Source organism: Triticum aestivum, chromosome 1D (assembly GCF_018294505.1).
Source record: "Triticum aestivum cultivar Chinese Spring chromosome 1D, IWGSC CS RefSeq v2.1, whole genome shotgun sequence".
NCBI lineage: Eukaryota > Viridiplantae > Streptophyta > Magnoliopsida > Poales > Poaceae > Triticum > Triticum aestivum.
In genome coordinates this window covers 66,219,477-66,231,305 of record NC_057796.1, presented here as the reverse complement: position 1 = coordinate 66,231,305, position 11,829 = coordinate 66,219,477, and positions in this window count along the sequence as shown.

Genomic DNA, 11,829 nt, shown 5'->3' with positions numbered 1-11,829 from the left:
GCGCGTCCCTCCACCGGAGCCCGCGCCGCCCCTCTCCTCCGTCGCCGCGCCGCCGCCGTCCTCGCCGGCCTCGAGGCCCCGCCGCCTCCTCCCTCACCGGCAGCTACTCCGGCGGCCGGAGCCCCGACCTCCCTCGGCCAGATCCGATCTGGGATCCCGTACGGTTGACTTTTCCCGAACCCTAAAAATCCTCCAAGTCATTTTCTGTTACAGCATGTGCCCATGTTCATAGCATTGAAACTCTCTGCATGTAGCTCCGTTTCGTGCGTGTAATATGTCAAATTGTTCGTCTCGTGATGCTCTACATTTTGTTCAGTTGCACCATGTTCATTAGAGGCCATCTTGATGCCCAAATCTCTGTTGCAAGAGTGCTAGTTGCTGTTATCTGCTGGTTCTTATCAGAACTTGGAGATTTGTCATTTTTGTATCATTTAATCTGTGCATCTTATGGGCATGAGCTCGACATGTGTTTTGTTGTATTCCATGCCATATTTCCAGTGATGTATGCCATGTATTTTTGTGATCTCTGTGGTGACTAGCACAAGCATGCAAACTAGGCTCCGTAATGTTTCTGATTTCAGGCACAGTGATTTCTCCAAGTCCTTGTCTGCTGTTATTTTGTTGCCATGTAAACTTGATGCTACAGAGAGATCCATGCATATTTTGGAGATGTTCAGTAAGGATGTTTTGTAGATATTGTTGTAGCTGATCCATTCCTGCACTTGTTTGCAATTATGGAGTGCCATAGTATGACTCAATCTAGCTCTACTTTTGCTATAAAATATTTCTGGCAGATTCTTAACATGATATTCATTTTTGCCAAGCTTATTGTAGTTGATCCATACATGCTATGTATTTGCTCTTGCCATGGATAGCTTCATAAACATGCCATCTTGAAGTAGGTATGCTTGTTTTGTCATGCATTGCTTTGTGGTGAGTGCATCAAGCTCACCAAGATGCCCTCATATTATTGTTTCTGCCATGCTCTGTTTTCTGCTAAGTCTGAAACCTGTTAACGAAACTTGCTATGTTTACATGCTTGCCACCATATTTTCTGGTCCTTATTGGCTTATGGTCAGTAAGGGACGTTTTTCATATGCATTTAGTACAATACTGTCATGCCTTGGTTTGCCATGTTAACTTTCTGTAGCATGTTGATTTTGTGCTCTGAACATTGCTACCTGATGCTGTTTTCTGCCATGTCCAGTAATTTCACTCTGTGAACCTGTTATCTTTTGTACTTTTTCCATGCTTGTTTGAGCTTGTTATGTTGTGATCTAGCCGTAGCTCAGTGTTCATCTTTTGTCAAGAATCTCCTGTAGATTACTGTCATATGCTTTGTTGCTATGTTGGAGTGCTGTAGCATTGTTACTTGTTGCATTCTAAGTGCTATCGTGCTGTTAATCGCAGATTCGTGTCATTCTTGTTTTGCTTGCCATTTGCAAACCGTGCTTCAGTTTCCGGTGATATTTATATCGATTTCGACCGAAATCATCTCATCTTTCCAGTGGCATGCTTGGTTCGCCAAGTTACTGCCTTGTTCATCATTTTTCTTCCGGAGCACGCATATGCATCGCATATCATATCTTGCATATCATACATGTTTTGCATCATGTTGCTTGTGCATTTCTCGTGGTTGATTGTGGTTCCGTTGTTTGTGTTCTTGTCTTGGGTAGAGCCGGGAGACGTGTTCGTGAACGAGGAAACTGTTGAGTACGCTTACGAGGATCAAGCTTTCGACAACTCTGAGAACCTTGCAGGCAAGATGACCACCCCTCGAAATCACTTCTATCTTTGCTTTGCTAGTTGTTCGATCTATTGCCATGTTGCGCTACCTACCACTTGCTATATCATGCCTCCCATATTGCCATGTCAGCCTCTAACCATCCTTTCCTAGCAAACCGTTGTTTGGCTAAGTTACCGCTTTTGCTCAGCCCTTCTTATAGCGTTGCTAGTTGCAGGTGAAGATGAAGTTGGTTCCATGTTGGAACATGGATATGTTGGGATATCACAATATCTCTTATTTAATTAATGCATCTATATATATTTGGTAAAGGGTGGAAGGCTCGGCCTTATGCCTGGTGTTTTGTTCCACTCTCGCCGCCCTAGTTTCTGTCATACCAGTATTATGTTCCTTGAGTTTGCGTTCCTTACGCGGTTGGGTGATTTATGGGACCCCCTCGACAGTTCGCCTTGAATAAAACTCCTCCAGCAAGGCCCAACCTTGGTTTTACCATTTGCCACCTAAGCCTTTCCCCCGGGTTTTCGCGAGCCCGAGGGTCATCTTATTTTAACCCCCCCGGGCCAGTGCTCCTTCGAGTGTTGGTCCGAACTGAGTAGACTGCGGGGCCCCCTCTTGGAAACTCGAGGTCTGGTTTTACTCGTAGGATGTCTCATCCAGTGTGCCCTGAGAACGAGATATGTGCAGCTCCTATCGGGATTTGTCGGCGCATCGGGCGGTTTTGCTGGTCTTGTTTTACCATTGTTGTCGGGGATATTCCCCGCGGTATAACCCGGCCGGAAGTATGACCCGGCCGGACTTGGCGCTTCACCGTGACCCGCCGGAGGACTGGCGACTCACGGGTCTGGCGGCTCACTGTCAGACGACTCAGAGCCTGACGACTCACGGATGACCCCGACGGCGGGTCAGATAGAAGACTAGGCCCAAGGCCCAGAGGGCCGGCTCATGTGATGGTGGGCCGGCTTAAGAAGAAAGGGATGACAAATATTTCCTTTACAAGGGAGCAAGACCCGGACTTGTAATTAACTTGTAAGAGAAGATAGACTAGTCCTAGTCCTACTAGGACTCCACATGTAACCCGCCCCTCTAACTTATTTAAGGAGGGGCAGGGCTCCCCAAAGAGGGACAGGCAACAAGAAATAATCTCTAGGGTTAGACACCGAGAGCCGGTTCCCGGCGACTCTCCCGTGATCATAATGAGACCTAGCCTCAAACAGCATGTAGGGTTGTTACCGGATGATGTTTCCCGGGGCCCGAAGCTATCTAAACCTTTGTCTTGTGCGTTAATCCGCCCTGCGTCTCTCATCCCAATCAACCCCTCTCAAGCTACTACATAGATGCGCTGGCCTCACGACTAAGTCCTTACACCTAGGACATCTGACGTGTTAATTCCACGACAGTTGGCGCCCACCGTGGGGCCTGCGCACGGTGGTGATGAGTACTTGAAGGGATTTCTCCCAAGGATCGAGAAGCTCGCGTTATCCAGATGAAAAATAGCCGTCACAGAAGGATCTACGTCAACTAGGAAGTTATCAATCGAGATTGAAAGGTCAACAAAAACATCAAACGTCGGCGACTCATCGCATCAGCAACGATCTAGCCGATGGAGGCGACGAGTTGTTTCGACGGCGACTTGCGCCAATCTAAGATCGGAACGGATTAGAGGACCAAACAGCGGCGCGTGAAGAAAAAAATCAAGGACGCCGGACGCAGCACAACCGCATATATTGGGACAGATGTGCCTGATGCAAACTGTTGCCTCTGCTCCCGTCAGATCAAACTCCATGCAAAGAGCAAAAGCTGCAGCCCTGGGAATCATTGGGTCGCAGGCGGAGAGAAAAAAAAGGGAAAGGAAGGGGACCGAGTCCCTATAAAATTTGGCCAGCCATCGCTGTTGTCCACTTTACCAAAATTAATCTATTCGGTGCAACACAGACCGATGCAATCACGGACCAAGGCCAGACGAGTACACGTAACTGCGGCCACGCATTAAAGTACATCCATGATGGTGCAGATACTGAATCATTTCTGTCCACAAATTGCTGCGCCCGGAAAGGTGACTCATATTTCCAGTTTTGCTACACTGATTGTCTAAGGAACAACATTATTCAGTGGCGATGGCAGCAACGCACTCTACATGCATCAAGTAGTATTTGTGTACATCAAGCCTGTCAACACCAATCCTAGAGGCGTTCAAAGGGCAATCACTATTAAAGAAAATTAGGATACATGGATGTGGGTTTTCCAAATCCACCACGACCCGGAGACGGATGCAGTCGTGGCACAGAGCTCGGACTCCTAATACTGCTGCATGGTTGTAGCCACGGATCGAGCCGCGGACCACCACGAACCGCCCGCACGCTTCCTGTTGCTGCAGCCATCCTGCGCTGCTCTGCCCGGCATCTGAGCTGCCTATTACCGCCGCGTTTTCTGCTACTGGGAACCCGCCGAGCTTTTTACTGAAACAGCTAAAAGGCAGCAGTTAAAAGCTTTTGAGATAAAACCCAAGAGGTGGTCAAATGCCCTTTTTATGAGGCCACGGTGCTAGGGTCACATCAGACATTTGCTATGCTTTTATCATCAGCGTCCGCGTTCATGCGTCCAAAAAATAAATCAGGTGTTATTTCTTCTATACATTTTCTCAGTATACTTTAATTACTATGAGCACAACTACTCTGCTCTACGGTATTTTTATATATGCAGGAGAATTATTCATTACAAAGTGGTGTTATACCACGGAGGCACGTTCGGCGGTACCGTGCGGCTTCATGGACTGGCGTGTCATGGTCCGGATTACAGCAACGCGCCGGCCGACTCGCCCGTCCGCGCCGCATTGCAGCAGCACGAACGACTCGCCCGCACGCCCTCGCGACCGGTTCACGCGTCCGTATCGGCTTACAACGAGGAGGACAATTTTCTCGTCCGCACCGGCTTACAACGCCGCGGCCGATTTATCTGTCTGCTCCTACGGCCGATTCACCCCCCGCGCCCGACTCGCCTGTCCGCCCGGCTTACCGTGCCTGCGATTAGCTCGCCCGTCCGCACCGGCTTACAGCGCTGCGGCCGACTCATCTGTTGCCCGGGCGAATCAGGTGATATTCATCCAAGTTTGTTCTTAATACATAGTATTTTTGTCAAAGAGCAGTTTATCTTTGCCTTGGTCTGCAATATTGTTGATGCAGGACAATTGTTCACTACATCAAAACGATGTGGTTAACTCGCTCATCCGCACTGGCTTACAACGCCACGGCCGGCTCATCTGTCTGTGCCGCCTCTGATGCTACGGTCGTCTTTACCGTCTGTCTCTCGCGGCCTGGTCTACATCAACCCACCGGGCCGTACCTGTCTGCATGAGTTGTTATTGAATATGAGCAAGTCACTGCTTGGGAAGCCCGGTTTTCTTCCAACAACTTGGAGGAAACTTATCATGTGTTATCAACCGCCGTCTGCACTGGACGGCTCAATGGGCAGGCGCACAAGTCGCCGCCACTACGGTTTGGTTAACTTCAAAACATCCAGTTGGAAGGGACCATTGGCCGAGTTGCTGACACGGCTCATATGGGATCCTTTATAACCCGCCATAGTCACCTCAACCTTCTGTGGATACACATCGTGTTATCGACACCAATGATATACAAGTTATGCCGATTTATATCACGGTTAAATATGGAGAATCTCAAGCCAACTCCGCGAGTCATCTTGAGACTCGGGGGCTACAGTGACATGACTCGGGAACCCCGGGTCGTTGGAGGGAATGATAACCCGGTTCCGGAGGCTGCTACCATGTTGATGAAACTTTAAAGGCCGTCAGAAAATTGCCGGTTCAAATAAAGATTCCGGTTTAAAATCCGGTTCAAGAGATATCTTTCTCCCGCAAAGTTTTGAAGCTCTCAAATCCGGTTCAAACGTCCGGCTCAAGGTAAATTTGTATCTTATAAAGCTTTCAAGCTCTTATTATCCGGTTTACAAATTTCCGGTTCAAAAAGAGGTTATCTCTCACAAAGTTCGAGTTCTCAGGAAAAATTAAAGGGACCAAAGAGAGTCTGTTACAAAGCACAACCCAAATATAGGTACCCTGCTTTAATGACCATTGGGAGCTGATCGTATTTCGAATTTAGCTTAACCCTTTTGGTGTGACCCTGATCGTATTCGAATCAGAGTCGTTAAATATTCTCATGATCACTAGGGGGCTTCCTGTTCAAACATAGGTCGTATTCGAACCAAAGAGAACATAGCTGTCGATACCCTTTTTGATCGGCACACTGCCGAGCTCATTGGGGAGTTTCTTGGTCATATTTGAACCATAGCTCAACCCCCTTTGGGAACCGACGTGGATCGTATTTGAATCAGCGTCGTTAAACAACTCTCAAGGTCATTTGGGGGCTTCCTGTTCAAACATAGGTCGTATTCGAACCAAAGAGAACATAGCTGTCGGTACCCTCTTGATCGGCAACGCCAAAGCCACCGGGGGCTATATGATCGTATTCGAATCTTAGCTTAACCCCTTTGGGACGGTTTTCTGATCGTATTCGAATCAGAAGCCTCAAAAAATTTGAAGTCTCTTTTTGCCAACAATTTTTGGATTTCATTTGAAGCTCTTTTTCATATCTAAAGTGTATATGAGTGGTTGTTATTTAACCCGGCTTGATTTTCAATGGTAAATCGCCAGCTTATGACAATCATCATCTATGTGGAAGCATTGGCTTCTAAGGATTGGGTTATCACCCTTACTGCACAGGTCATGTAAACCGGCAGTACAAAATCAATATCACAGTGGTTATATGTGAGATATTATGACCCGCCCTGCGGTAAACCGCCAAGGGATCTTGTGATCTACTTGTATGCAGGATAAGACTACATTTGGGTGATTACCCGCCCTGGCTTTTAACGTTAAGTCGCCAGGGCACATGTTGTTTAAACTCTGTGGAGGATTTACAGGGCTATGACTTACATAAATAATTAAGTTCAAGCCCATCATCAAAGATTGAAATTGGTGTCTCAAAAGGGTTGTCAATTCTTGGTTTTCTCAAAGGCTATAAGCCGCCGGGTTATAAAATTTCCGGCTTACAATGGAGGCATAATAAATCGCCATCGGCCAAGAGTCGCCGGGTATTTAAACTCCGGATTTACTTGTCAACAGATAAGGTATTTGAATCTTTAAATAGCCAAACTTGGCTAGATTTTCATTATGATTTGAATGATTGAGGATTTCAAATCGGGTTATTCAAATGTTTAATAGCCAGCATGGCTGGATTTTTATTATGGTTATCAGTAACTAATATTATGATTGAGGTTTTCAAAGTCGCTTTGGCGCAATGGCTATTATTTTATCAATGGATATGATTTATTCTACAATGAAAGGAATAGTCCCGAGTCGCTGCAGGCTTACAACCAGGCACTTGGGGGCTACATTATTCAAGTTGAGATTACATAAAATATGCAAGTCCCATGTCACTGCCAGCAGGCACCATGGCACTTGGGGGCTAATGCAAAGTCATTTTTTGCTCACTTCATTGAAGACCCGACTCATCACATTCTAAATGAGCCGGCCCTTGGGGGCTACCAATTGCTCCTGGCAACAATTCAAGACAATTCTAGGATGACCCGGCTACACTACTATGACTATAGCCGACTCATGGGGGCTACACAACTGGATTTTATTTAACGCCATGGTGATAAGTCCCGGCTTATTCATGCTGATTAAACCGGCCCTTGGGGGCTACAGGTAATATGGATATAAGGGAGAAATATTTTCAAATTCTTTGTTTTGAGCAAACCAGATTGACCCGGTGTCACCAATCATTATGACCCTGTGTCTACAACCCGGCGTCATCAATAATCATGAACCGGCGTTGGCAACAATCATGACCCGGAAGTATCAGCTTTTATAACCCGGCAATTTTGGTACTCATAAACCGGCAAGTTTTACATCTTTAAACCGGCTGAATATCGGATGCGTATTTCAAGACCAATATTTCTTAAGCCGGTGCTTTGAAAGCCGACTCAACTGGATTATCTCTTACAATATTTCTCAACAAGAGATCAATGTCAGCAAATTGACTCTGAAGCTGGCCTGTTGACCCGGATTTTCAAAGGAAGTATCTGGATTTTTTGCATTGGCAAAATTTGAACATATCTGCTAAAGAGATTTTGCTATGAGATTATGGATACATATCAAGAAGGAAGATGACAAGGACTTAAGGATGATCAAGTGCCGGCTACCAAGAATATTTAACCCGGAACACAACCTGTCAAATTTGTTCTTGTGTTTATATTGCAGATTAGTTTAACATGGATAAATCCAAATTAAACTGGGGGCTAATGTCGGGGATATACCCCGCGGTATGACCCGGCCGGAAGTATGACCCGACCGGACTTGGCGCTTCACCGTGACCCGCCGGAGGACTGGCGACTCACGGGTCTGGCGGCTCACTGTCAGACGACTCACGAATGACCCCGACGGCGGGTCAGATAGAAGACTAGGCCCAAGGCCCAGAGGGCCGGCTCATATGATGGTGGGCCGGCTTAAGAAGAAAGGGATGACGAATATTTCCTTTACAAGGGAGCAAGACCCGGACTTGTAATTAACTTGTAAGAGAAGATAGACTAGTCCTAGTCCTACTAGGACTCCACATGTAACCCGCCCCTCTAACTTATTTAAGGAGGGGCAGGGCTCCCCAAAGAGGGATAGGCAACAAGAAATAATCTCTAGGGTTAGACACCGAGAGCCGGTTCCCGGCGACTCTCCCGTGATCATAATGAGACCTAGCCTCAAACAGCATGTAGGGTTGTTACCGGATGATGTTTCCCGGGCCCGAATCTGTCTAAACCTTTGTCTTATGCGTTAATCCGCCCTGCGTCTCTCATCCCAATCAACCCCTCTCAAGCTACTACATAGATGCGCTGGCCTCACGACTAAGTCCTTACACCTAGGACATCTGACGTGTTAATTCCACGACAGTAAGTGTATGTGTGTATGTATGCATTTGTGTTTATACCGTGTTAAAAAATTGAATTCCATTATTTTTATAGTCAGTCCAGGCCTTGCCATGTTGATCCGACCCGCAGGGTCAGGTTTGCCTAAAATTGTCGGGATCGTCTCGTCCGAACATTTGAGGTTGAGGTCAATTTGATGATTCGCGTTTTGAGTTGCCTCCCTGCGGCAGATTTGACAATTTTGACCTGTGTATGAAATCATTTCACAAAATGAACTCATTTTAAAAGAAATTCACTCAACTGACCTTTTTGGGTGGCGCCTGACACGAAGGCGCCACACTATACTGTGCAACGCCTGACTGACAGGCACTACACGACTGACCAGCGTCGCATCCCGGACTGTCAAAAAATTAATAAGTCAATGTGCAGCGCCTAAAAGCTAGGCGCCACACTATACAGTGTAGCGCCACTGTACAGTTGCCGGTACCTGTAGGATGCAGCGCATGCAGCAAAGCACTGTACAGTTGCCGCTACACATGTAGGATGCAGCGCATGCAGCAAACACAGGGCTACATGCCTCTCTACCTACATAGTACTGCCTAACTGCTAGCACTAGTAGTAGTACTCCAACGAGACAAGAAAGCTGCTAATCCATCCATCCAATCCGACGCGGCTGTGAGAGTAAAGAGAGGGCTGCTGCGCGTGTATCCGTTCCAGCCTATCTGAAAAGACGTGATACCCAACTGCTGCATGCGATGCATGGGAGTAAAATGCATCTTTGATCCTTAAAGTTGTTGGCGATGTCTATAATGGTCCCGGAACTCACAAACTGCTTCTATACAGTCCTGAAACTTGCAAATACGGACTCAGTATGGTCCTTAATCTTGGCAAACCGGTCCTGGGCTACGGCAACGCGTACTACGTATGGTGTACGCCACACCCGCCACGTCAGTATAGGGCCCACGACCAGCCGATTAACTGGTTCGCGGTACCGATTCCCTCCCAAATCCCTAACTCTAATTTTGTTTTCCCCCTTTCGTTCCTCAGCATGAGCGGCGAGACCGAGTTCTCCTCTCCATCAATGCTGCGGGTGTCATCGGCTTCGCTCCTGTGGTCGCCGACGGTGGCTCGAGCCGGAGCTTGCGCGCAGGAGGTAAGGCCATGTGCCTCGCGCGCACATCTACCATGGATGCGCTGGAGGCACGATAACGTCGGCGCGTGCTGATGGCGGCGGCGGTCGGAGATGGCGGCGATGCGATGACTCCGGCCGCACTCCTTCCGGCCATCGACCAGTGGTGGGTGCTCTGTCATCCGAGGTGGTCATCCTGCCGTACTGCCGTCAAGAGGTGCGAATCGACCTGACTCGCATGCACAGAAACAGCCATGTTCTGGGCAAAGTTGATGGCAGTGCGAGTTCTGAACTCGTGAATACCAGGCTATGTATTTCTCAGTGTTATGTATATGTTAGATTAGTGAACTTGGTGGTCAGCTTTTACGTGAACTATATTTACTGCCAACAGTATGTGCCTCTTTTGTTATATGTAATGTAATGTCAGCTATGCATGAGAACTATGCTAATGTCAGGAAGTGTTGTCCTCATCTATCCTTCTGTAATACATGCATGTGAAGTGCAGTTTGTACAGTACCGAGACCAACCTGAAGCAACAATTGAGCATATATGTGACTCAATTTTGCAGGACTACACATCACACAAATAAAACATCTCCTTGGATGAATTTTCACAAGATGTAAGTGCATTTTGCAGGAGTACACAGCAGACAAATAAAACATCACATTGGCTGAATTTTCACAAGATGTAAGTGCATTTTGCAGGACTACACAACACACAAATAAAATATCTCCCTAGCTAAATTTTGACAGTATGTAAGTGCCTTTGCAGAACTACACAGAACACAAAACATCTCCATAGCTGAATTTTCACAAGATGTAGGCGAATTTTGCAGGACTCACAGAACACAAATGAAACTTCTCCATAGCTGATTTTCCATGAGATGCAAGTGCATTCAGTAGGAATCACAGAAAACAAATATAAAGACGATTTAACTAAATTTAGGAGAAGCAGACCAAGCGTATATGATCTGAACACCAAGCGTATATGATCTGAACACCAAGCGTATATGATCTCAACAGTACATAAAACAATGATTACAAGTTCTGCAGCTGACATTACTAGTTCATTAATAAAATAATCTAACCCTGAAAAGTTCACACATGGCATTCAGCCACTCCTTAGCTCATCAAACATGTTAACTTTTCTTGGTTTTTTAAACCTTGACCTTTCCTGGTTGGAAGGTGCCCGTTTTGATGTTTCTGTCTGAATTTGCCAATGTTTCATGTTGTCCTGTTCATCCATTGCCTTAACTTTTGCTGCGCCTTCAGCCTTCTTTTTCTCATTGTTCTCATCCATGTCTTGCTGCTTTACTAGAGTTACTTCTTCAGCTACTCTCTTTCAGAATATCAGCACATGAAAAGATGTGTACTGATCCTTACCATTTTACCTTAAACTAGTAATACTCCGAAATTCAGAATATCAGCACACATAATACTTCATATAGCAGCACCACTTGATGAAAACAAGAATATACTTAGTAAATTTTGCAATTGTCAGAACCATTTATAGAATGTTACTAAAGTGGGTAAACTCAGCAGACTAATTGAGTTGAAAACCATGAATTCTCGTACATGGGAGTCCTCGAGTAACATCATCCATGTAAGAACAAGGAGTCAAAGATACATTCACGTCCTGGGGTATTGTCGTGTTCCTTACGAGTGACCAATAGTACATAATTAAAATTTTCATATGCAGACACACAATCAGTCGAACACATTAGTTTTATATATCAAGTCTTTACGCCTTTATATATTAAAATTTCCCTCTTCATCAAGTGCAATGAGCTACAGTCAGTTGATTCCCCAATCTCCACTCAAAATAGCCAGCGTACTGGATACCCCTCTATTTTCGTGCTACAACATTGCAATCTTAACAAAAATCGTTCCCATGCCCGGAATATTTGGCCTTACTGTACATCGGCGCCGGCACTTCATCGAGCCGTCGTATCGGCGCACCCATAGGCGCCGCAGACCGCCGCCGGCAGTTACGGCTGGGAGGCCCTTCCCTCCTTTGCCGTAGC